The 27334-nt window shown below is 45.6% G+C and overlaps 1 long non-coding RNA gene across 1 annotated transcript in view; it reads right to left on the bottom strand.

Annotated features, from left to right (window-relative positions):
* Nucleotides 1-27334, bottom strand: part of LOC138690076 (uncharacterized) — a 54909-nt gene that overhangs the window by 7457 nt on the left and 20118 nt on the right. Inside the window, exons 2-4 of the long non-coding RNA XR_011328875.1 lie at nucleotides 26978-27131; nucleotides 18051-18218; nucleotides 17864-17950 (exon numbers count right to left, since the gene is read on the bottom strand). This is a non-coding gene — a long non-coding RNA (uncharacterized lncRNA). The remainder of the gene's footprint in view (nucleotides 1-17863; nucleotides 17951-18050; nucleotides 18219-26977; nucleotides 27132-27334) is intronic.

Genomic DNA, 27334 nt, shown 5'->3' with positions numbered 1-27334 from the left:
TATCTCTGCAATAAGAAGGCCAACTAGTTACTCTTCATTAAATATTAAGGCTAGTATAATTGACTAATCCAAGGAACCCAGTGTCTGGGGCTTTATGCTAACCTCTCATATTGTGACAGAGCTGCGCTCTTACAGGGCTTTTCATACCAGGCTCGGAAAGTATGTGTCAGGGATGGATGAACACAGTTCCCCCCTCTGATGCCAAAAGCCACAGTGTTTCAAGGAAGAAAAGGAGAGTCCCTGACTGAAGTGTTTGGAGAGGGGGGCTCTCCACATTGGTGGAAGACACCCGTGCCCACACCAGAGGGAGGTTTTTTTATCAATTATATATATATATTTTTTGTGTGTGTTAATTTTGGAGACGGTCTTATTGCAGTGATACAAAGAGTGCCTCGCATCAGTATATGCACATTACCAGCAGACTAGGGCAGGTTCCCAATAGCAGGGAAGTGTTTCCAGTTTAGACAGAGCCTACAGGCAGGTCTCTTGGCAAACAGGAGCAGTATCTGGCTTTCTTTTGCTTCTCTGAGACAACAAATACCTCCATATATTTACACAGCCACCCAGTGCAGCCCTCCTGGTGCTGTGGGAAAGCACTTTGGAGGATGCTGGGCATGGGGAGATGGTAGTTTAAGACCTGCTAAAAGGACTCCCAGCCCTCCGTCTGAACATAGGCAGAGTTTTCTTTGTGTTCCTGTCCTGATCTCAGCCCTTCCTTACACAAATACCTGCGCTGCATTTGTGCAAAGCTGTTTGTGGAGTCAGACACCAACGTCCCTCAGTTGTTCCCAGGCAAAGAGGGCAGGACAGTGGGCTCAATTAGTGTTCAAAAAACCTGCCTATGATATTTGGGTTTGCCACAGCCCTCTTGTGTGTGAGAAACTCTTTCTAGGCCTTAGTTCCCTAGCTGTAAAGTGGGAAAAAAAAAATAAATTATAGCCAGTCTCTCAATCTGAGTGGCATTAATAGATGAAAGCATCACTCTAACACCAGTGAGATTCTCGGGTGTTATTCTGAAGAAATATCTGGACATATAACAGAAGGCACACAGCATGTGTGTCATTAGCTGTAGATAGGTCTAAATGATCTAGATGGACATACTAATTTTAACTGTACTTCTTTTTCTCCTCTTTAAAACACAGTCATTAGATCAAGGAATAAGGCACTAGTACCATGCAGCCCAGAAGGTCAGCGTGCCGTTATAAAAAAAGAGCAGTGAGTCAACAGTTCAGAGGAGAAAATGCATTCATTCAGTGTGTTCATTCAATAGCTAAGAGTGAGGGATGAAATTTCAGAAATCAGGAATGATTCATGAACAGAAAAAAGAATTAAGTTTGCTGAAATGATAGGAGAAGGGAGGAAGCTAGTGATTTAAGTCACCAAACATGACTCACTGGATAAATTAATCCCAACATATAATTTCAATCTTCTATAACAGTGAAAAAAAGCTGCACAAATTGGTGGAATCACTCATTGAAAACAAATTATCATATGATTTTTGGTTTGTCTGGGGTTTTTTTGGAAACCTCTTCCCTCCCTTTACTCTTCGATGGGTCAAACAGGATCCTGAACCTGAAGGTAATAATTTGGTAAGTCCGTTTTCCATTCCTCATTCACTGCCATTTTTTGTAGACCAACATTTTAATTATCTCAGTAGTTCTAGCAAGCAGCCCCAGATACAAGTGTTTGCTGTTTCCATTCTCCAGTACCATCTGCTTCACATGAAAAAAGAATCCTTTGACAGGCAAACATGGAATAACCAAACCACACTGCAAATTTAGGGGAGGGTCTTCCTGTATAGGAAATCAAGACATCTGACTGCAGTTCCTTTAGCACTGTGTAACCTGGCTTTCACCAATCCTCCTTAAATAGTGACAGCAGTCAAGTTTTGACGATGCAGATTTCAGTGCAGGCTCAATATATCATCCCAAGAGCTGATAATTGGTGGCTGAAGTCCACTGGTGCTGAAGGGTACGACAGCAGCCCTCCTACCTGGGCTCAATTAGCTCAGTGAGACCCAGCTCAGGAGAGTGTCCTTGAATGCCGTGATGTCTCTGTGGGGCACAATGTAGACTTGGCTTTGGTTTCGAATCCCAAGTGTTAATATCATTCTGGCCATGAGGATGTGAAAGGAAGGCTTTCACAGAGAGGCAATATTTTTTATTACGGCAACAGATATTCTTGCTTAAAAGGACACACTTCCAGACACACATGCTTTTTTTCAGGTCAGAAGCAGAAGCTGCAAGTTTCAAGTTAAATCTAAGTGTCCCTGAATATGGGAAATTTATAACTCAGTTATTCTCCCATCCTATACTTTTCTGTATCCTTTAAAAAACCTTCCAAACTTGTGCATCTACTGATATCTGATGTATGTGCCTTCTGCAGATGAATTATGAGCTACAGAAAAATGTACATGCAACAGAAAAATTCCCCTTTCTTCTACTGAATATCCCTCACACTCACATTGTTAAGGAAGACTTAAAAGTGGCTCATGGTCCTCCTAGCCTAAACCTTAACAGTGCTTTGCTTATGTGGCACAACTGTCACCAGTCCTTCAATCCTTCTTCAATGGACATCTCTCAGTGTACCAGCTTACAACCACAGCTGGGTTATTTTGGGCTATAAGAATAGATTCATACTTTTGCAATCATCAGGCACAGACAGTGGTGCTTGGGTAAGAGATGGAGGGGGCTACGTGCTGGGGAGCACAACCATGTTGGGAAGCCCCTTGCTGCTGACTTTAACGAACTCCCACTTCCTCAAACCTGGCATTTGAAAGGGAAAATCTGGGGTTTTTCCTCTAAAAGACCCCGAAACATAAGGCAGTGAATTTTCTACTGTTAATCTTGTATCCAAATTTTTTCCTCTGTGCTAACAGATTGACCTGAAAGAGCAGGATCCTAATTGCTCAGAGATAAAGTAATTGAGTGGTCTCTTGGGCTCTATTCGGTACAACAAACTTCAATAGAGTTGACAAATGTCGATCCATAACACAGGATTAATAGGGCTGTGCTTGGCTTCCGTTTCAGTTTTCCATTTGCTCCTTCAGTCTAACTAACACCCTGATTGCTTTGGGAAAACTGACAAATCTTTGCAGTTAATGAGCCCCTCTAGCAATTTATCAAGCAGGGTTTCTAAAATAAAAAGGGCACAAAGAACAAAATGTTGTTTCTGTGCTAAGGGAAGGAGAAATCCTTCTCCCCAAGATCCTGGAGAGCCTGGAAGACTTTGCTCCTCCACACTGTGCGAGCTGGGCGCTGGAGTAACTCTTGACGTATGTTTTTTTCCAAAAGCATTTGGTATTCTCCTGACTCTTTTCTGTGGATGTCACGGGCACTCTCCCCTCTATGAGATAAGTGGTAGATCTTATTGTTGAGCCCTCAAAAATTGCATGCACAACAGTTTAGGAGTTTGCTTTTAGACACCTGTCTTTTAATCTGTCTGTGGTACAATGAACAGATCTGGAGGACGGGCCTTTTGTAGGGGATGGGAGGGATGTACGCTGCAGCTGCAACAACATAAGCATTGGTGCAGATACTCTTGGTCCCGAGAGCGCCCTGCTTGTTTCAGCTGCAGTGCTACACCATGTTTTGCTACTGAGACTCAGCCAGGTGGTTTCCCTGGAGTATATCTGGGAAGCTCTGAGGAGCAGCTGTTATCAGCATGCAAAGAAAGCATTAGAAATGCTTGGGTTTATAATCAAGTGTTTAATCTGGGCCTGGGCTCAATGGCCGCAAATTCTGAACTTCTTGCCACTGTGAATTGGACTTCCCAGCCTTGTACAACAAGCCCCACTGTGCTATCTCTATCAGCACACTGAAATGTAACTCTGAACTGGCAGCTTTCAAAACTCTTTATTTCCTGGAAAATGTCAATGCTTCTGCAGAAATTCTAATTTTTCCTCAGCTTGATTTAAAATAAAGTTCCTAAATGGGAACATGGGAGAGCCAAATTGCCATTGCCAGTAATAGCTCTGTTCTGAGTTACATGGAGGGTCCGCAACTGATCAGCGGGTTTCTGTTTCTATTGTGACAGCCATACATCTGTCCATCATCCTCTTTATTTTCAGTACAGCTCTTGGTTTTCTGTCTTAACACAGCAGTTTTCACATTAATGCAGAATTTTACCTATAGTCTTGATAGGAAACAACTGCCATTAAGCTACAGAAATAGCTAATCGCTATACCTTAGCAGTGAGTTAAGCACATTGGCCAATCTCTGAACCCGGATCTTAATGCAAGCTGGGGGAGACTTGGCAGGAAAAATCTGGTGCAGCTGGCAGGCTTTTCTTCTCAAGGGCCATGTTTGTACTATATGAAGTGGGGTGGCAGAAAGGCTCTGATAGCCTAATGTCCAGAAGACGTTTGGGAACTTCCCCAGAGCTGTTGTCCATGGCTAGGTCTGTGCTGCTGCCCCAAGCACTCATGGAAAGGGAGGAGCAAGCGGGGCTGCTGTCTGCTGGAAATGGGACTTTGCCCCTCACAGCCCATTTTTAACCCCAGTTTTATACTTCTTAGGGATGATTACCAGTAGATATCTTTCTGGATGGTGCTGCTCAGGGTTGGACAGCTTCATGGGAAGCACTGTGTTACCTCCAAGGTGCATTTAAGAACATGAGCTTGCTAATCTGGTGGAGCATTTGCTGTAGGTGAACTCACAGGTGACAGCTTGATTGCTCTCCTCCCTCTGAAAGTAAATGTGATCTGGGGCTGACACTTTGTCCTGCATTCACCTGTTTCAGGATTCACCCATTCAGAAGTGGGTACCACATCACCCAGTTGCTTGGGTCTAAGCACAATTACTATAATGCATCTTTGAAAACCAATCTTAGATGGAGCTGTTCCACCCCCCCAAGTCTGGACAACAGTTTCCTCGCTGCCCAGCAGCTACCTGATGCATGTCCAGCCCCTCTGAACTGACAGCCAGCAAATGTGAGGTTACCCCCGTAAGCTGCATGGATGTCCAGGGCCGCCTGGGGTCCCTGCTCTCTGTTGCCCGGAGGTCCCAGCTCCCATCCCACACACCCAAACCCTTACCACACACACTGCATGGCTGAAAGCAGGCAAATAGGTAGATCCACAACTTAACGGAAACACTCCCTTTGTTTTAAGACTTTATGAAGGCTGAACTGAAACAGTATGCTGGGCACCTTGCTGCCACACTGAGTTGAGTGGATGCACAACATAGTAGAAATTCCCAATTTTAATGTATTTAGCATGGAGATGCCTTTCACAAATGTACTTTGTGCTCTTCTGGGGACTTCCCCCCCCCTCCCCCCCGTGCTTCCTTCTCAGTATGTGTGCCTTCCTTTCTCACATCTCTCTCTTCAGTGCCAATCTGAGATTTTTTTTTCCTTCCCCACAAATTACCCATTACAGCCTGCAGACCTGTGAAGTAACATTTACACCTAAACTCTGGTACACTTTGTATCTTACTCCCAGCTGTGTGAAAACAAATGCCCATGTCCTGTAACAGCAGTCACCAAAGACAGCTCCATGTTCATTCTTTGAAGAGGTGACCCATTTTGGAGAAAGCCTTGCCAGAATTATGAACTGCTGTTCAGGAAAGCAGGCAGTATAAGATGTCTCTGGGGGGACATAAAAGGGGAGGAGTCCTAAAATCACCAAGCGTGATTAAAATCTGGAGGGCCGGGATTATGTTTTACCCTTAAACTGTCTGCACACCTCCACCCTCCCTCAGAAAAATAAGTTTCAGCTTTTGATTGATGGATGAATCTTGTGCCTTGTGTTCACATCTGCTCCCTTGGGTGCCCAGTGCCCCGGTCAGAGAGGTGCAGGCCCAGCTGGGGGTTTGGTCTGCCCAGGGACAGCAACCAGCTGGAGAGAAGGACCTTATTCCCCAGACCACATCGGCGTTATTCACTCTCTGCATTTTGGCACCCTCAGGATCCCTTCCTGTGCCCTAGCCCCATTCTCCCTGGAGCTGTGCACGTGCAGGACCAGACCCATGCTGCTGCTCGCGGGTGCTGCCGGGATGAGTCCATGCCGCTGCACAGCATCCCTCAGTGCTGGATGAGCGCTGGGGCAAAGCTCCCCTTGGCAGCCCAGGTCCAGCGTGCCTTCCTGATGCTCCGGCCAAGCCTGCCGCAAAGCCTGGCTCTGGGTGCATTCCCACTGTTAAAATGAGAAACATGCTGTAAATAGCGATGGCTCGATCCGCTGGGGACGGGCGTGTTAATGCAATTGCTTTGGAAGGCTGCAAATTAACGACCCAGCACAGCTGGCTCCCTCCCACTGCAGAGACAAACTGGGGGGGCTGGGGAGGTCACGTAAGGCTGCGCGTGGACATTGACAGCAGGGATGGGGCAGACGTGGTGCTTGCTGTTTGCTATAGCAGCTCTTTAATAAGCAGGCTAAAAACGCAAAGTTGTAGTATCATTTGGAGGAGAAAAAAAAAAGAAAGGATTATTTTGTCAATTATCTTGTCTGTTGTGGTTAGGCTGTGGTTTAGATGTGGAAAAACGCATTGCTGGAGGTCTTATTCTGCATCTCACATCTGATTTCTCAAATCTGCTGGTAAATCTTTACATCAGAATCCGGACTGAGAAGCTGCTCGTTTTAATCATGGGATTGCACCGGAACAGCTGACTCCTTTCTAAGTCCAGAAGTGTATTTACATATTTGTCCCCTGCAATGGATTTACAAATCCTATAAACCAGCACAAAATCCTCCAACAGATTTACAAACTGAGAGAAAACTGAAACGAAAACCCACCTTGGCAAAGCATTGCTACTCCTTTGTCAGGATACAAAGGACTGACTCCAGACGGGGACACTGATGATTTCCCTCCATCAGCAATCCTCAAAGCCCCAAGCAGACAGGGGACGCTGCTGACTTCAGAGGGCAGGAAAACAAAGCTGACAAGAAAAGCTGTGTTCAGAGCTAAGCTAAAGAGGCAAACGGGGTGCAGAGCAAAGGCGGCCACAGAGCGACAGGCTCCTGTAGCACCGAGGTCTCTCATCTCATTAAAATCCCAGGCAAGGATTTTTAAGATGCCTGATGAGGTAGAGGGTCCCATTTTCAGATGTTAACTCAAGACATCTTAAAGGGCCTGATTTTCAGAGCATTAACCAGGTGATATGATATTAAAAGCTTCCAAGCAGATAGATACCCCAAAACTGAGGCCTTTTTTCCTATTTGTTCTTGGTTACCCTGAAAAGATCAACCCTGCGGTCTACAAGTAAAATACTCAAAACAGACTTAATTGTTAAAACTGCGGAACATACGTACAAAAAAGGCTGCTGCTGTTTCTTTGCCCATCTACCAAATCAAGTATTTAAAATGTAATCTTCTTTGATTTTGCTGTGCATCCTGCAATATTTACTGTTTTTTTTCTACAGTTCTCTGTGATGATATATAAACTTGAGTTTGCTTGTTGCTGGGAAAAGCTTGGGACAGGATCACCAAAACCAAAGTTGAGAGTGAAAGAGAAAGAATAAGTTTTTCAATATATTTTTGAGTTCATACAAGTTTTTAAGCCTTAATTTCTAAAATCCTGATTTTTTTAGTTTCCTTCCTTAGTGATGATGTCATTAAATACTCACTTTTCCTGTAGCATCTTTCCCAGTTGCAGGGTAGCAGCACCATGTGTATTAGAGGACTGGGACCTTACTAGGTCTAACATCTCAAAACCATCATTTGTATCTCATGTGCACACAGGATACAGTGGGTGTTTTTACGCAGAGTGGTCAGAGGTGAACCCCTAGCCTGAAGCTAGTTAATGCTAAAGAGTGTTGGATCCCAGGGGTGCTAAACCACAGCCCCTTGCAGGTGTTAAAGCTGCCTTTCTGCAAAATCCTTCCTGTGACCAGAGACCATTTATTGTCAGTCTTGTGCATAACTGCAGTTGTCATGTCCTTATCCTAGTAAAATACTGCAGAGGATGTAGAATTTATATATACATATATATTCATTTCTCATAAATGATTCCTGGGGCTGAGATGGAGCCGGCGAGCATGGGCAGGAGCAATGAGAGGGGCAAATGCATAGTTCAGGCACAATGCTGGGAGGCATTTGCCAGGGAAATCTTTTGTGACTCCTGATGACTCCCTGGCTTACTTTTTCCTTCACCTATCAGCAAAACACTGCTTTTGGGGCAAATGGTGATAAGGAAGAGTGGATCCTTACCCTTCACTAGTGCCTTGTCCCAGCACATGGTCCAGTACCCTGGGCTGTCATGTGTAAGCTGGTCATTGCCATGAGGTCTGTGTTTGAAAGAGTGGGATTTCTCTTTCAGAGCACTACTAGCAAGTGTCAGGAAAGCTTTGCTGAAATATTAATTTGCCTCTGAAAATATCCTAAATGCAACTAATAAGCAAGCAGATAGCTTCCCTTGATGGGAGTGTAGAAATGGAACACTCCAAATCCAGCCACCTCTGCTGCTGGAACGGGCTATTACTGGGTAAGCCAGTGAGTTCATTTCAATTTTCATTAAGTTGAATAAAATGCAGATAAAAACGCCATTGGAAGAAAATAGAACACAGTGTTTCAAATGTATAAATTTTAGCTCTTTACCATAATCGGACTGCGCTGCATGCAACCTGGAGAGCATTAGGGAAGGAAAATGATCTTTATCACAATTTTTGTAAGAGATGCGGCTCATAGGGCATTCTTGCCCATGATTGCTCCTGGGCAGGAATTGTCAGGGTGGGGGGGACAAGCTGAAAGCTGCAGGTTCATTTCTTCTTCTGAATTGAGTCAGAAATTCTTACTTTTTCCCTTTGAGGTCAGTCTAAGGACCAGGGTAGAGGTCTTTATTGCTTGAGTCCCTTCAAATACCTGCCCTTCAAAGCTGTATGGTTTGAGGAGCAGAAGGACTCAATGTATTGCAGGCAACATGGCAGAGATGTGGGCATAAGAAACTGGAGAAAGGTGTCCAGATCTTGTTAAGCTAACCAGACAACACACTGTACAGGACAAAATTTTGCTGCTGGGTTTGCTTAAGCTATGGAAGAACCATATGGGCAGGGGTCTTGGGATTTCCAAAAGATGTGTGAGCCTGCAGAGATGCTAAAACAGAGGTGTAGGGATGTGGCTATAAGGGTGGAGAGGCTGGCAAGTTCTAGGAGGCTGGTTCATCCTAACATTGTTTCCTTTCCTCAATTAAGTGGAGCCAAAAATACAGCTCAGCACTACTGCTCCTGTTATTCAGTTTTGCATTTGATAGCACACTAACATGGGTCTCTTGGGTTCTGTGCTGTGTCTTCTGCATTGGAAGCAGATGAGTATTTCTGTAACAACAGCAATGGGATTTATGCTGCTTTGTGAGTCTGTGAGGGGGTTAAATTCTTTTTTCATTAAAGATAAAGCTTCTGAGAAGATAAATGCCAGAATATAGCTCTTGTGAGTGAAAGTGACTTCAGCCACCACTATCCTTAATAAATATGCATTGCAAAATCATCTTAGCTTCCTCTGATTCACATCAGAGAGTTTAAAGTTGCCATTACTGGGAACCTGACTTGTCAAAATCCCATCTGTAATTATAAACCTGCACGAGGAGACAGGAAAATGGTGGGAGAAGGAATGAACCCATTAGTATTTGGCTGCAAAATCTGTCCTGTTTTCAGAATAATTTAAAAGGTTGAAACACACAGTAGGTAACAGCACAAAGTGTCACTTCACAGTTGCCGATAAATTCGTGCAGTGATAGTCACTGACCACCCTACTGAAGCCTGATTTTACACTCTATCCTAGCCCAGCCAGGAGCTGCGACTCCAAAGTAAATATCATTACCTGGGCAATAGCCCTGAACTTTTTCAAGTCTGATTTCTGCCTTTCCCAGACAGCCACAGTGAAGTGCTTCAGAAGGAGGAAGGGATGGAGGGAGGGAAGGGCGAGGAGCCAGCACCTTGGGCAGCAGGTTACCAGCACGCTGCGAATCCCAGCATCGGTTCGAAGACACCAAGCTGCATTTCTTTTTGAAAGCCTTCCTGGGAGCAGAGGCTTGCTGGAAGATGCTCTGCCAAGGAAGGATTTCCTTGATGTTTGCATCACATCTGGTGAGATTTCACAGGGAGTCAGATAAAAGATCAAAACAAGCTAAGCTAAAAGGAAAGGACACAGATGGGAGGAAAAGGGAAATCTCAGATATGATGGGTGGGTGCTACAGTGGGAGGGAGAATGAGCTCAGATATCCCTTCCCAGGTACACAATGACATTTTGCTATAACAGGATGCATGACAAAGAGAGCAAAGCTTCAGACAGGTTACACGTGCATGTTTTCTGTCTGTTTGTCTGCAAGTACTCATCACTACATTTAGGCACCTGTGGACATTTCTTCTTGTTGTGTTAGTTGTGCCTCCTTGGGTTCTGCTCTGAGGTGAGATGTCATGGGAGTTGTTAAATACCCATCACAGCAGTGTCAAAGGGCAGGACCTCTGCCAGTCAGACTGGCACTGCAGATACTCTCCCCTCTCTGTTTTTCATCCTCTGAACTACAGTAATGTCTCAGGTATTGAGTTTACTGTAGAAAATCAATAAGGAGCACTATAAGCTCAATGAAGTGGTAGGAGACAATTGTAGAACTCAGGACACGTAATGTCCATATGTGCCTTCTCTCCACCTAAAATGACTGTGCCTACAAAAGCCTCTAATCTGCACCACCTTCCGTGTGGTTGTGTTTTTAAACAGTGGCTTCTAGCTGCCATCACAGTTTCAGTGCAGAAGAAAAGAATTTTCTGGACAGCTATGCCCAGCTTGGTTTTACCTTGCATTCCTGCTGCAGCCAGATGGGGTTAACCCTGAGGATGCACAGACAGCCTAGGAAACTCCTCCTGGGGGTCCCCCAACCAGTCACCCCATGAGCCTGGGGATGCACTGGAATGCCCAGTGTCACATTTGCTTAGAATTTTTCATAGGTTGGTTTATTTTAATTTGAAAGAGCAAAAGCCATGACGAAATTGCAGCTGCTCTCGTCTGTTCTCTGCAGCATGTGCAGTAATGGTATAAAGTGTTTGGGGTTGTTGGGGGTTTTTTTTGCAGGAAGAGCCTTTTGACAGTGCTCCTTGTTAGCAAGTTCACAGCACGTCCTTGGCAGGCATCCTCCTGCGCTGTCAAAGCTCCCCTGCTGCTGCCCAGGCAGTGAGGAGGAGCGAGAGGAGCCTTCTCACAGCACAGAGACATGCGTGTGCCCAGAGGAGAGGGGGAGCATGTCATCAGCAAAGGCTGGGAGATGGGCAGGAGCTCTGGGCAGGGGTGGTTTGGGAGAAGCAGGGGGATTGGAAGGGAGAGTGTTGGGCATGTAACGGGTCACTTTTGCAAACTGCCCTCCAGACTATGGAAGGGAACTGAAAAGTCCTGAGCAGCTTCATGCCCGCTGCAAAATCCTCGGCTGTGTCTATATCTCACCTCGTCTGGTATCGACTTTGCTGTCAGCCAGACGGCTGGGCTCTGGGTGACAGGAGTGAGGGACCCAGCTCTGCTGGGGGGGGGGGGGCGTTGCACAGCAAAACTCCTGTTGTCTCTATAGCTGGTTAGCACAAGCAGAAGAAAGTAGAGCTACAAAAAGATGATGTATAAATAAGGGGAGAAAATGAAATTAAATAGATCAAACAGAACTCCTGCCTGCTCAGCACAGCATACAATGTTTAAAATAGCTGAAAAATGCTCAGTCAAGCTGTAACTTTCCTAAGGTGATCGTTGTACTGCACTTCCTCTGTGAAGCCAGTGGGAACCATGAAGCCTTGCACTTTGCTGGTAACATTTTACTCCTAGTGATTAACCCTGACATGAGGCATCATCAGATTCCCAAAATACCATCAGTGACCCAAGTTTGGGCTGGTCCTGTAGGCTCATGATTGGGATACTCATGTCAGGAGCATCCAGCACAGAGAGGATGGCAAACACCTCAGCTGGCAGCTCCTGAGAGCCTAGTGTGGATTCAGTGTCCTCTGTGTCAGCCTTGAGTGTGTACAAGGTTTGACCTCATGCCGCCAACTGTAGCAAGATCCTCTTATGTTTTTGCCATAGAGCTCCAGGACATTATGGACTGCCTAGATGCGTGCAAGAGGCCTCTTACACAGGCAGAGTGGGCTGACAGATGTGTCACAGGCCCTGCAGGAGACCTGTGGCAATCTGGAGCAGCAGCTGGACATAAAGGGGTTAACTAGAACATCTCATGTGGCAGGAGGTGCCCGTGCACAGACAACTGCATCAGCCTGGAGCTTCAGCTGGGTCCCCTAAAGTCCATGGAGGGAGGAAGGTTGGAGATGAGACCAGACAACCAGGTCCTTGCATGTCTGTTGTCAAAGGGCAGTTGGTGATGGCTTGTGGCCACCAGACGTTCTGCTGGATCCCAGGTGACAGTGATGGCCAGGAATAGGGCTCTTGAGCTGAGTTTCTCTTGCATGGTTACCTCCGTCCTGGCAAGCAGCCAGGCTGACAACACAGGACATCACCATGTTTATCTGTTTCTGAATGCAGAAAGCCTGTCTGCTCCTGTAATGAGCCTTTCCACTACTTGTACTTAATGGTGAGTAATGAGTGTAAAAAAGAGTGAAAAGAAACCTACAAGCACATCATCCACCTCAGGTGAATGGGACAGCTCAAATTTTGGCTGCCTAAATACTCAGAGATGATGCAGCCATGGGAGGGAGACCTCAGGTCCTTCTTCAAGAGCAGAGGCAAGGCGACAATACAGGTGAGCACATGCTGCTTCCCAGGAGTGCAGCTGGGGTCACCTGCCCCATCTTTAATGATGCTGCATTTCTCTCTGTCTGTCCAGTGAGCAGCTGCAGTCCTGTATCCTGGTCAATGCACAAATAGGTGGGTAGGCACTGTGCACAAGTACTGACCTGGTCTGGGCAAACACCATCCCAGCCCAGCAGTGCACATGAGTGGCATGAGTCCTTCCCTTTCAGGGCAATGATGTTTCAGCAGCAGCCAGAGCCTCTTTGGCTCCTGTGCCTTAGGTGTGATGGATTCCCACCTGCCCCCGCGCAAGCACAGCACCCAGAAGCGTCGCCTAGAGCATCGTTCAACCCTGTAGAGTCAAGTGTAAAACCCTTAGGCTCCAGGCAAGTTTTGCCCACACAGTGCATGTGGATGAGGGACTCCACTACTGTCAGAAGGATGCAGGGCTGTGGGTCACACAGCAGAAAATCACTGCTGGCTTTGAGATGCACCAGCTCTCTCTGGGGAAGCAGTCAGTGTCCCTCGAAAGGGCAGTGCCTCCAGCAATGCAGCACTGCTGTTTTCTGAGTGGTTTATAGCTCTTGCCACACAGTTCAGTCCTTCTGACCCCACAGAGCCTGACAGCCATCACCATGGCTCCATCCTCTTGGGGTCCCAGCCCATCCTCTGCCAGATCACTGATGCTTGGATGGATGGAGAAAGCTTTGAGAACTGGACCTGAATTCTGTGTCCTGGACCATCTCTCCTGTCACTGGTAGTGTGATCCAGACCTCCATGGTTTGTTCAGCCAGATCCAGGTGCCCCACAACCAGCCAGCACCCTTGCAGTGCATGTGTCTCTCCTCTCTCCCTTCACTGAGACTCCCCACACATTAGTGCATCTGCTCCGATCCTTCCTCTACTGCCCAGTGACAGACCTGACCTGGGAGTCCCTTGTGTGACTGGGCAGTGACTGGTCCAGGAGCAGTCCCACGTGCAGACTCTGCTCAGCACCTTTGACAACGAGTCAGGCAATCCTTATCCCAAAATGCAGACTGCAGCTCCCTGTGTCCTCTGTCAAATGGGACAATCTTCCAGGTATGTTCTGGCTTAGCAAAAGCTGGTTTTCCCATTAGCGGTATGGTAGTATTGCAAAGGAGTTGGTGGGGCAATGCATGCCTTTGAACAGTATAAGGATACTAGACGATAAGAAATGGGAGCCCTGGCTGAGCAGAGGGGACAGGACCAAGCCTGGTTCCCTCGTTTTCCGGTCTGGAAGCCCTTAGCTTAGAGAACAATCCTCCTTTAAAGTGGCCTCTGCTCCTGAGCTTTCCGCAAGAGCGCTCGATGAGTCCTCTCCAGCTCTCAGACAGGGTATCCCCAGCAGGAGTCAAGTTCGTGCTACAAGATGTATGCTTCAAGTCACGCAAAGGTTTATGAGCACAATGGCATTCACCAATCCAAAATGAAATTCATGAGCTGAGAAAGATAAACCTCTAAGGCTGTCAGAAGTCACTATCCCAGGGAGAGGGGACACAGTACACTGATGCACTGATCGGAAATGTGCGAAGAAGGGTGGTCTGGCCCCCAGGAGATAGTGTGTTTCGGAGCCTGGTGCCTCCTGCTTCAATAGCTTTCCCTGAAGCGTAGCCTTCTGCGTGTCACTCCATCTTGTGGGGACAGAAAAGTGTATATGTCCCCTGGGGTGCTCCTGGGGATGCTGATGCAGCCAGTGAGAAAGTGATTTCATTGATGGGATGCATCCATCTACCTCCAGTCACTGGTTCACAGGCAGGTAAAATGTGTTCCCTTCAAACTGGGTATTTTTGCAGAACTGTTCTGTCACTTTAAAAATCTTTCAGCCCTATTCATTAAAGCTATTTGCTACCATCTCTGCTCAGCCTCTGGGCATGTCTTTCTGCCCAGGAAAGGGTTGGGAGGAAACCAGGACCCAGTTCTCACCCTGTTTTGCAAGGCTGGGAAACAAGTATCCACAGGAGACTCTCAGCAGCCTTTTCCCCTGCCTCACCTTCACTCTTCATCACCTGCCTTAAGCATGTTGATTTTGGAAGACAGTACTGAATTCTGACCATGGTCTCCAGAGCAGCCCAAAATGCATAACCATGTGCAGGACAATTCAAACCCAGTGCTTCCAAAATGTTCCCAAGCTGGAAGGCAGCAGCTGCTAAATGCACCATACACAGGCACTGCCCATGATAGAAAGAAGCATTGCAGACATCTGCGTGTGATCTGAGAGGTCTGGACAGCAGTGTAAGAAAAAGTGTGTCACTGTGGGCATCAAGCTTTTCTGCTCATGTTCTTATTCTGGCTTAAGCTGTCTGAGATCCCTCTCCCATTTATGTCTGCCCAAATTCCATCTTTTTCCCTATGAAAAAACTGAACCTGAGGGATGCTGCCTGCTCTTTGATGGTGTGGAGAGGGAAAAAAGTAAAGAAAGCGGAGTGAAGGGATCCCTGGGAGAGGCACCTGTATTGCATCCCATGGCTGTTGAGATGGCGGTGCAGGGCCTGCCAGCGTGCTGCTGGCCATCCTCAGGAACAGGAGCACTGGGGTGGCAGGGGAGGTGACACAGACAGGAGAGGGAGGAGCGAGAGGTCAGCTGGTGTAGTTGGGCAAGAGGAGCTATTTTGGACTTGCTGGGCAGCAAGAAGCCCAAGTTCAAAGGCAGGTTGGGCAGCTGGGGAAGAAGTAATGCAGCATGAGCTCAATGGATTGACCTGTACAGCTGGCTGCTGCTTTTAGCATCTCTGCATCCAGTGCTGATTGCTTTGGGAAAATCAGCACTGACTGACAGTTAATGGGACCTGGATGTGTTTTATCAGATCCTGAAAGGCCATAAAAGAGGAAGCTGAAAGATTATATGAGCCCCAAGGCAGGAAGGCGAGAGACGCTAGCTGTGAGAGTGCCAGACCAAAGCCACAACTGGTCTCAAGGTAGTTAAAGTCATTAATGACACAACCCAGGATGAACATTTGTACACAACAGTGCTCTTTTCTGAAACACAGACCTCCCGGGCTTTTTGGACCGCATCTGCAGATGGAGCACAAATTGGCAACAGTAATTAGCAAGTCACCTGGGAGATGAACAGAGTGCTCATGAAATGCAGAGAAGCGCAAAGCAGTTCTTCCAGTGTTTTGAGTGTGATTCTGGGTCCTGAGGGTTCTGGCCACAAGGTCACTATTGTCTCCTTCTTGGGTGGCTCATGGGAGTGTTGGGAAACTGGAGCTGGGACCCAGCTTTATCTGTGCATCAGGGTCTATGAGAACCCACTGCTGTAACAAATGAGGGCTGCTTGTTAATATATAATGAGTTACAGCAAGAGCCTAATACATGTGCATCACGTGCTAAACACTTATAGGTGCTGGGGCTGAGCACTTATCACTCCAGATGAGAAACAATTATTTTACACACACGAACAGGAGTTTAAATGTAATGCAGACTTTAAGGGTACAGGCAGAAAGCCACTAGACCCATGTTCAAAACCTGGGATGAGTGGCACATTGCTGGAAGATACGAATGTATTTCACTTGTAGTACATTGAATATTATCTGCAACAATATTAGGTTCAACCAGACACCTCTAGAGGGGTATATAGGTCTTGCCAAAACCTGTGTAAAGAGTGGGACTCCTGGTAACGGCCTCTGTTTTACAGGTTTCTTGCAGCCCAGGCTAGTGAGGGAGATGTAACAGGTGATAGTTGCATCAAACTCGTATGCAGAGAACACATTTGCATGATGTTTGTAATGATAAAATACATTTGCTAGCTGAAGAAAGTGACTCAGATGTGCTCAGTGTGGCCTATTTTTGCTCTTAGTAAAGTTAATGGCAAAACTCAAGTTTGTTAAGTAAGAAGAGACGAGTAGGCATCATGCCCAATGCTTTCATCCCCACCCTTCTCTTTAACTATTAAATTACTGACAATTAAAAAAGGACACTGTTAAACCTACACACAGGCTACGAGGCCCACCCTCCTAGACAACCTTCCTCCAAGAAATTAGATGAGAAAGGTATACCAAAAATTATTATTATAGCTTGGATACGACTTTATCAAATAAAATCTCTAATGCATATTTGAAAATCAGACAGTTTCCTGTCCCTGAAAGTCAAACTTATCCTACAAATAATTTATGCCTGACTTTTTGAGCTGTCAAGTATCTGAAAACCCAAGGAAAAACTCAGTTGTTCGGCACTATGGAAAATCAAACTCTTTAATGCCCTTTTCTCCCCCTTCCAAACATAAAAAAAAATAATTCAAGAGATTTGGAAACAATATCATTCTTCAACATAAACTGTGGATTATGGTTCAGAAAGAAAACAAAAAGGAGGGGAGAAAAATGTTATTTAAATTTGTGTCCTGTCATTTTTCTCTTGCTATTAAATTCAATGGAAAACAAAGTCCACTATAATCAGAAGTGATTGTTATGGTAGAAACATTTATAAGGTACAATGAATATAAATGGCCCGCTTTTCCTTGAGCAGAGTGGAAGGAAAATACTGTTAAAAATAGTTTCTTAGAGGCTTTGGCAATAAACCCAGTACTGAGGACCTATCGAACCCAAACAAGCAGAGCTCCTGGTATGCAGGGAAGGGCCACCAATTTTGCAGTTGAGAGCTAAAGAGGATCTTTAGGCAATGTTGCCATTGAAATCACTTACCAAAATCCCAATAGCACTATTTATGCCTTTGGAAGGACCAACACATTTAAAATTAATGGGCTGCCTGCTCTCTGCAGCCTGAACCAAGCTGTGGAGTTCAGCCCTTGGTGCTGGTGATTTCACATGCAGGGGAGAAGTTTGGGCTGTTCTTTTTTAGCATCTTGGATGTCAGGACCAGCCTTTTACTCTGGGAGACACCCTCAGGGAAATGTGACTCAGGATCAGACTAACATTTGGACTGAATGACCAAACTCTTGTTCAAAACCCTTTTTCTCCAATAAGACAAGCTCTTCCTTCAGACTTAAAATGGAGCAGCTGATGGCAGCATGGGCTGGAACCTTTCTGGGCAGTCAAGTGTGATGAAATGGGTCTAGATCAGCCTCCTGACCCAGCCTCTCAAAGCTGAGCACCTGTGTCAAAGAGAAGTGACATATCTGGATGAAAGAAATATAGTCCCTCAATGCTTTGTTGCTCCACATTACCACCAGACATTACTTTGGGCTGTTTAGGGAGTGGGGTGCCATAAGCAAAGCCAGGGTGCACGGCATCAATTTACTCACCAGCAGCTGCAGGTGTCCTACTGTCCTGGGTATGGCATGCTCTGCCTTGTTCCCCTTGGATCCTGATCCAGCTATTTCCAGCTCTTTCTGCTCACAGAAAGGAGATTTTTAGTCCAGAATCTGTAATGAGTTCCTAGGAAGAGCACAGATGCAAACCCCGCTAGCTAAGCCAAAGGAGACTGAATACCTGACAGTGAGGGCTTGGAAGAGGACCCTGGGGAGCCTCCAAAACCAAGGGCCTGAACATCTGTGAAATGAGGGACAGGGAGGGATGACTTGAGCAGCCTGTCTATGCCTCTGTTTCCGTGAGCTGTCACCACTCAAGAGTGTCACCAGCGTTATGGTTTGAGCTGGGCTGAGAAAACAAAAGCACATTAATGGAGGACAATCTTCTCTCGATTTCCCAAATCACTGGCTATCACCACATTGACTTAATTAATTGTTAACATCTATGTAATTAAGCAGTAACGTAAATGATTCCCTCTTGATGCTGATGAAGATAATGAATAACAATCATGGCTGCTTTGTTTCACAGCACTAATCTGTTTTGAAATATACATTGATTTTATTTTGATTAGGACTAAACCTAGCTTCCACTCTGCAAATAAACCCCTCTGATTTGAGTAAATTGCTGTTGGCATTTACATTATGATAATCAGCTCAGAATCCGTCTGATCAGCTGCTTTCTTACTGTGTGTCATTTGCTTACTTCTTAGTCCACTATAATTATGATGTTGCACTTTGGAATATTTAATTATGGCTCCCTTTCTTCTTTGCTCTATGATTCACATTTTCCCCATCACCATCATTATCCATGAAGTACTCCATAACTCTGCAAGCCCCACGCTGGCTCATGCAGGCTCGTTCTCAAGAGCTGATTTCACTGGTGCCTCTGACAGTGCTTCAGATTGACCTGGTGCGCTGCTTTCCCCAAGTGTCTGGGAAGAATGGAAATTTGTGAAGACTCCAAAGAAAAACAAAAATCACATGTTCATTTTGCGCTGAAACTCCATTACCTGTGATTTTCCTGTCCCCTTTGGTGCCACACTGCCTCAAAAATACCTTCTAAATTATTTCACTTGTACCCACAGACCTGCTCCTGCCTCTGTCCCAGCCTCCCTATCTACTCCGTGCTCAACCCCATGCCACAGAGGGGCAGGTAGCTGTTGAGGATAGCAGAGGTGGGTGCCTGGGTTTGGATCCCAGATCAAACACCAATATTGTAGGTACAATCACTGTACTCAAGTTATTTCATTAGAAATGGCTAAATTTTTCACACTGTTTTTAGGGCAGAGTGCATATCTGGCAACACTGAGGTATTTTTTCATCTCAGTGTTGAAATCTTCATTTGAATTATTCACAGCATTCAGTTCCGGCATTTTCTAAATGACACTTTTTCCTGTTTGAATTTTTTTATTATTATTATTCAATTTTTTTTTTTTTTTCTAAGAGGAGAAACACATCCTTTTCAACAATTCTGTTTTCAGATTTTCTGTTTCAAATGATCACAAAAGATATGTTTTTTCTTCTGAACTGGAAGACAACTTATGTCCAAGAGCAGCCCAGCAATCAAATTAATTTTTTGGCCCAGTAAGTTTAACCAATATTTTTATGATGTTCCTGTGGCAAAATGTTTCAATCATTCTTTGTTGTGATATTTCTCCCATCACCTTAAGCCAAACTATCCAACAAGACATTTATTTCTGACGTTCAAAAATATTTTAAGTTCTCCAATATCCTAGACTAGGAACACTGCTGGCCTCAACCTGGGAGGAGGTGCTGGGGAGGGGATGCATTATCTCCTGCTGCCTTATTTTGAGAAGTAAGTATAGCATCTCTCCCTAAAACCTTGTTCCCTTTGCTGATTTCTCCTCCTTTCCCAGACTCTGCTCCAGCCCTCCCCATGACTGTCATCACTGCAGGGAGGGAAGGAAGTGGCAGGGTGGACAGCCCAGAGGAGCCCCGAGTCCAACCCTTGGCTGCCTCATGCTTCCCTGCTGCATTTCATCACAGGTTTGTGCCTGGAGAGAGGCACACAGCCACAACAGGGTGGTCACTATCATGATTAAGTGGTTTCGTTGACTCCTGTTAAGCTTAGCACCATGCTCTGAATAATGATGCTGCCTTAACGTGGTGCCAATGTGCTCAGGATGTCCTCTGCATGCTATGGTGGTGTGCAGCAACACAGGGTGAAGAACTTGGTAGCTGTGGAAAACCAGTCCTGAGGTCATGCACAAAGAGTAGTCCAGTGTCGTGCAGGGGAGAGAAGCAACCCTAAGGAAACACAGACCTCCCCAGGCAGGTCACAAGAACCATCGTCACCTCATGGGCAGTCAAAGCTGCCCTAGCCTGAGCACCTGAGTGCAGGAGGGAGCATCTTCATTGGAAACAAGAGGACTGAAGTCTGCCACAGCTATTTCAGATTTATAAAGCCTGGTCTGTGGTCTCATATAAGCAGACAAAGTCCACCAGCATTGCTACGGCAGCCATTTCCACCAGAGGAGGACCAGGTCAGGGAGTTATGGACATTGTGTTTCACCCCCAAAACCAGGAAACCTAAAAATTATCTTAGAAATTGGTTGTAAAAATAATTCGGTCAATCAGCTAGTCCATACTATCAACTTAGACTTATTCCTGCAGGGAACAAGATCAGACTCCTTTTTTTCAGAAATGGGCTTCTGGAAAATTTCAGTACCTGAGGATGAAGCAGAGGATGAAGCATATAGCCTGATCTGAAGCTAGATCATGTCAACTGCTCATTTGCGTAGACATGGATGGGAAATGAGGGGTGCTTTTTCTCAACAATGGCAACCATTTCATCATTGTGCAGCCCCACCAGTACATCCACAAGAGATTTAAGACCAAAATAGCACTGTAATTCTCATTGTTCAGGTCCGGAAACTGAGACACAGCACAGCACAATCACTCGTCCAACACTGGGACGGACATCCCATTTCTTTTCCAAAAGAGCAGCACATAGAGGAAGAATGGTTTCCACCCACTTAAATGTGCCTACCATATCACTAGGAAGAGTGGGTTAGACACTGTGATCAAAGTGAACAGCAGAGAGCTGGGATGGCCATTCAAGCAAAAACCAAGTTCTATAATTTGTATCCTTTATGGCCTGGGGCATGCAGAAGCAAGCTTAATGCATAGTGAGGGGTGTCACAGAGAAAAAGAGGCTTTGAAAAATATAAAGCCAAACTGCAAACATTCAGGGAAATCTGAACCCTTCACTTCAAAGCATTTAAAGTCAGTGTTAAAGGGCTATTTCTAGGAAGGTTTCCATTCTGTCGCCTGTTGTGCACAATCTTTGTTTAACTCAAATTCCCTCTCAGACACAATTTTTTTATTTCATGCTTGAGCTCTGCTGCTGGTTCTGGGAGAAGACGTGTTGTGTCTGCAAACAGATGATACCACAAGGTACTGCTGGAGCTGTAAGGAATCATAGAATCACAGAATCATTTATGTTGGAAAAGATCTTTAAGATCATCGAGTCCAACCAACACTGCCAAGTCCACCACTAAACCATGTCCCTAAGTGCCACATCTACACATCTTTTAAATACCTCCAGGGATGGTGACTCAACCACTTCCCTGGGCAGCCTGTTCCAATCTTGACAACCCTTTCGGTGAAGAAATTTTTCCTAATATGCAATCTAAACCTCCTCTGGTGTGCAACTTGAGGCCATTTCCTCTCATCCCACCCACCTCACTACAACCTCCTTTCAGGTAGTTGTAGAGAGCAATAAGGTCTCCCCTCAGCCTCCTTTTCTCCAGGCTAAACAACCCCAGTTCCCTCACCTGCTCTTCATAAGACTTGTGCTCTAGACCCTTCACCAGCTTCATTGCTCTTCTTTGGACACACTCCAGCACCTCAATGTCTTTCTTGTAGTGAGGGGCTCAAAACTGAACACACTATTCAAGGTGCAGCCTCACCAGTGGTCAGTACAGTGGAACAATCACCTCCCTGCTCCTGCTGGCCACACTATTTCTGATACAGGCCAGGATGCCATTGGCCTTCTTGGCCACCTGGGCACACTGCTGGCTCATATTCAGCCGGCTGTCAGCCAGCACCCCCAGGTCTTTCTCTGCCAGGCAGCTTTCCAGCCACTCTTCCCCAAGCCTGTAGCGCTGCATGGGGTTGTTGTGACCCAAGTGCAGGACCCGGCACTTGGCCTTGTTGAACCTCATACAATTGGCCTCAGCCCATCAATCCAGTCTGTCCAGATCCCTCTGTAGAGCCTTCCTACCCTCAAGCAGATCAACCCTCTCTCCCAGCTTGGTGTAGTCTGCAAACTTACTGAGGATGCACTCGAGCCCTTCATCCAGATCATTGATAAAGATATTAAACAGAACTGGCTCCAATACTGAGCTCTGGGGAACACCAGTTGTGACCTGCCACCAACTGGATGTAACTCCATTCACCACAATGTTTTGGGCCCTGCCATCCAGCCAGTTTTTTGCCCACTGAAGAGTGCACCCATCCAAGCCATGAACAGCCAGTTTCTCCAGGAGAATGTTGTGGCAAATGGTGTCAAAGGCTTTACTAAAGTCTAGGTAGATGACATCCACAGCCATTCCCTCATCCACTAAGCGGGTCACCTTGTCACAGAAGCAGATCAGGTTAGTGCCTTTCATAAACCCATGCCAACTGGGCCTGATCACCTGGTTGTCCTGTTCATGCTGTGTGATGGCACTCAAGATGATCTGCTCCATAACCTTCCCTGGCACCGAGGACAGACTGACAGGCTGGTAGTTCCCTTGATCCTCCTTCTGGGCTTCTTATTTGCTAACTTCCAGTCAACTGGGACCTCCCCAGTTAGCCAGGACTGCTGATAAATGATGGAAAGTGGCTTGGTGAGCAATTCCACCAGCTCCCTCAGTACCCTTGAGTGGATCCCATCCGGCTCCATAGACTTGTGTGCATCTAAGTGGTGTAGCAGGTCGCTAACCATTTACCGTTGGATTACGGGGGCTTCATTCTGTTCCCTGTCCCTGTCTTCCAGCTCAGGGGGCTAGGCACCTGGAGAACAACCGAACTTGCTGTTAAAGACTGAGGCAAAGAAGGCATTAAGTACCCCAACCTTTTCCTCATCCTTTGTCACTCTGTTTCCCACTGCGTCCAATAAGAGATGGAGATTCTCCTTAGCCCTCCTTTTGTTGCTAATGTATTTATAGCAACATTTTTTATTGTCTTTTACACAGTAGCCAGATTAACTTCTAGCCAGGCTTTGGTCCTTCTAATCTTCTCCCTGTGTAACCTCTTGACATCCTTGTAGTCTTCCTGAGTTGCCTGCCCCTTCTTCCAAAGGTCATAAACTCTCCTTTTTTTCCTGAGTTCCAGCCAAAGCTCTCTGTTCAGCCAGGCTGGTCTTCTTCCCCACGGGCTCATCTTTCGGTACATGGAGCAGCCTGCTCCTGCACCTTTGAGATTTCTTTCTTGAAGAATGCCCAGCCTTCCTGGACTCCTTTGTCCTTCAGGACTACCTCCCAAGGGACTGTGTCAACCAGTCTCCTAAAGAGGCCAAAGTTTGCCCTCTGGAAGTCCAAGGTAGCAGTTCTACTGACCCCCTCCTTACTTCTCCAAGAATCAAAACCTATCATTTTGTGATCACTGTGCCCAAGATGGCCTCTGACCATCCCAAGTCCTTCTCTGTTCACAGGCAACAGGTCCAGTGGCATGCCTTCCCTAGTTGGCTCACTCACCAGCTATGTGTCCTGGTTTCAGCTGGGATAGAGTTAATTTTCTTTCTAGTAGCTTGTATAGTGTTATGTTTTGGATTTAGTATGAGAATCATGCTGATAACACACTGGTTTTCAGTTGTTGCTAAGTAGTGTTTATACTAAAAGTCAAGGATTTTTCAGCTTCTCATGCCCAGCCAGCAAGAAGGCTGGATGGGCACAACAAGTTGGGAGGGGACACAGCCAGGACAGCTGACCCAAAGTGGCCAAAGGGATATTCCATACCATGTGGCGTCATGCCCAGTATATAAAATGGGGGGAGCTGGCCTGGGGATGTGGAACACTGCTCAGGAGCTAACTGGGCATTGGTTGGTGAGTGGTGAGCGATTGCATTGTACATCACTTGTTTTGTATATTCGAATCTTTTTATTATTATGATTATTATTATTATTTTCATCTTATTTTTATTATTATTATTATTATCATTATTATTTTCTTCCTTTCTGTCCTATTAAACTGTCCTTATCTCAACCCATGAGTTTTACTTTTTTTCAATTCTCTCCCCCATCCCACTGAGTGGGGAGGAGTAAGCGAGCGGCTGCTTGGTGCTTAGCTGCTGGCTGCAGTTAAACCATGACACTGTGCCAGAAAGTTATCTTCCATACAGTCCAGGAACCTCCTAGACTGTTTCCCTTCTGCTGTATTGTATTTCAGTCAGACATATGGTAGGTTGAAGTCCCCCATGAGAGCAAGGACTAGTGAATGTGAAGGACACACAATCCCTGCTGACACATCCTGAGGCTGCTGCTCTCCTTACCAACGTTGTGTTCTTCAAAAAACTGCATCACTTCCCTGAGTTGTTGCCTGTCAAATCCAGAGCCTGGTCTAGCTGGGAAGCAACAGTGGAGGGGGCAAGAGGTATAAATTTTAGCTTTGGTTTCCCACCTGCACATTACACCAGCATGGATCTGAGAGCAGGACAACAGCAATGACAGCCAGAGTTTGGGTAGGGCAGGCTAAGGTCTGCCTGCATTTACCTGTGTAGACGTGCAATAAAAGAGGGAAAGGGGAAAAGCAGGAAATAAAGGTGGTTAATATTTCAGAAGCATATCATTTCTCATTGCTTTCAGCACAATTTCATATCTTCAGCTTTGCTGTGGAGTCTAGTTTGAGAGATCCCAAGGATCCAAAGCAGTGTAGTTTTACTGGCAAGCTCAGGAAAGCAGTATTTTATGACTGGTATTTAACATATCCCAAGAAAATTCACTTTTCTTCTGGAGCAGAGTGCTGGCAATGCAGTTGATTCCAGGCTTGGGCTCATTGCAGGAGGCATAGAGGGAGTTGTTCTGCAGTCAGTTTAGATGGTCTTTAACCTCTAAGACTGTGGGTCTAACTTTTATTTCTTATGACCAAACCAAACCTTAAAGTCTGGACCCCCTAAATTAACAGCTCTTCGAAATCTGGATTGGTGCTCTACTTTTCTGGGCGTCTCTGGCTTACACTGTTTATGAAAATTTTAGGTGAAAAAATAGAGCAGCCTGAGTCTAATCACAAGGGCACTTTTCAAGCACTTGGTGAAACAGTATTTTGCATTCATGAGGCTTTTTTACTATTAGCTGCAGAAAGGGTAAGCCTGCGAAGCCCTTGTGCGCCAATGCTCCCATGGCAGCCTTCTGCTCTGAGACAAAACCCATGGTACTGAAATTCCATCCCGATTTCTCAACAGATGGCAATGGCACGGGATCTCTGCACAGCGGACAGGCACATTCCCAGCCTGCTGCATGGCCAGAGAAAGGGATGGCTTTACATCCTTTGGTTGTCAGTATTAATCAAGCATTAAAGCAAAGGACAAGCAGATTTTGCTGATTTAATGGATAATTCCAGCTCATTTGGTCCATCTAATTCAACCTATTAGAACTGAATATGAAGTGACTACTGACTGTCCCTGCTTATCTTTGTCAATAGCTTTAGATACAGGTCAATGCAGGTAATCAGTTTTCAAGGGACTCTTAAAAATAGCAGGAGTTTCTATTTACATGTACTTTTTTCATTTATAAATAGTCTCTTCCCCTCATTATTGCTATTAAGTTGGGAGTTTGGGGGTGTTGGGTTGGGTTTTTTTCTCCCTGAAAAATTAAATCTTTTCTTTCTTTCTCACTATGGAAATCATTTCTTCCATCTCCTAATTGAACCTCTAATGACATACATAAGAGCTATGCCTTGTTAAGGCACTCTTCTTACTGAAATAGTTTGTAAGGGAGAGGAATGAGCTTTGTGTATATTGACGAGGCTTAAGACAACCCTATGAGTAATCCTGATTAATGTGGTCATTGCTTGATCAGGAGAAAATGATGGGCAAAGGACTTCAACATAATCCAGGGAATACTCTCTTACACCAGAAACGCTGCACACGCCTTTTTTCCTGCACACACAAACATAAAAGTACAAGTGCAAGCTACAGAGAATTTACAGACGGAGACATGCTGCTTAGTTCATCAAATAAAAGATATTTAAACCTCATCAATCTTCCACAAAGGAGAAGGGAAAATATGATTGTCTCTCTCTGACAAATTAATGACCTTTGACAGTTCTGCACATAGGTGAAACAGATCTCAGACTAGCAGCACAGGTATCAAAGGTAGTAGTGGAAGTTTAGACTGTATAGTGGGCTTTTTATGTGATGAGGTCCATCCAGTAGAAAACCTCACAACATCCCATGGCTCAGCATGTAGCAAATTTAGAACCACCTGCCCAGGGATACCCCAACTTTCACTGAGCTGCCCCTCTAGAAAACACAAAGCAGGAACTTCTGCTCCCAAATATGTCATTCCCACCACTTCAGCAGGAAGAGAAGTCAAGCAAAGGGCCAGCAAGTCCTTTTATCAGTCCTGGGAGACATTATCCTTTATATTCTGTCCTGGGGACACAGGCCTGTTTTATGAACAGCAGAACATATTTTGTTCTTTCAGGTGGGTCATGGGATAATGACATGCAAGCTCTGGACTGAAGACCAAGTGTCTTGGGAGTGCTTTTAAACTTGCAGGTGAAGACTATGTGTAAAGTAAAATGGGTACGTAGGTACAACTGTTGCAGTAATGAAGGAGCTGGTGCATTTGGACTTACAAGAAATCAGCTGTGTTGCATATGGTCCTTAACTTCTCTGAAACTCAGGAGCTACGTTTATCCTGAAAGACAAATCATATGTGTATTCCATGGACTGTAAATATAAGGATGATTTAAGAGCTCCACAGACTTATGAAACATCTTATCTAGGCTGATAAGTTAGGGCTTGTCTATCCTTATCAGTATGATTGATCTTAAGGTCACCTCAAAGCCTAGTCATGCAAAATTCTTGACCTGACTCCAGGCTGCTGCCTCCAGACAACTGCAGTCTTCCCAGTAATAAGACCAGCTCTTCCCATTCACGTACCATCTCCATGCCTCTCTGCCATGGGATTGGGACGCATCTGGGCATGCAGTTTTCAAGCACAGGAAGTTCTCCAGCAGTGATCTTGCAGCTCCCTCCATCTCACTGCTAGTCCTGTTGCTTCCCACTCACCTTGTGCTGGTGAGTGGATACAAACCTGTAGCAAAGACAGTCCACAGATGCATTCAGAGCAAGGCTTCCCAAAGGGATCTGGGATACATTTTACTGTGCACTTTAGAAATAAGGAGCTTAGTGGGAATATCTTCTGTGAAGGAAAAATACCAATAAATGTAAGTGACATATACTCAGGACACATGAGGATGACTTCAAACTCCAGCTTTCTGTATGGTGAAGGAGGAT

The sequence above is a fragment of the Haliaeetus albicilla genome, chromosome 2 (assembly GCF_947461875.1).
Source record: "Haliaeetus albicilla chromosome 2, bHalAlb1.1, whole genome shotgun sequence".
In the NCBI taxonomy this organism is placed as follows: Eukaryota; Metazoa; Chordata; class Aves; order Accipitriformes; family Accipitridae; genus Haliaeetus; species Haliaeetus albicilla.
This window is presented reverse-complemented; position numbering and strand designations above follow the sequence as displayed.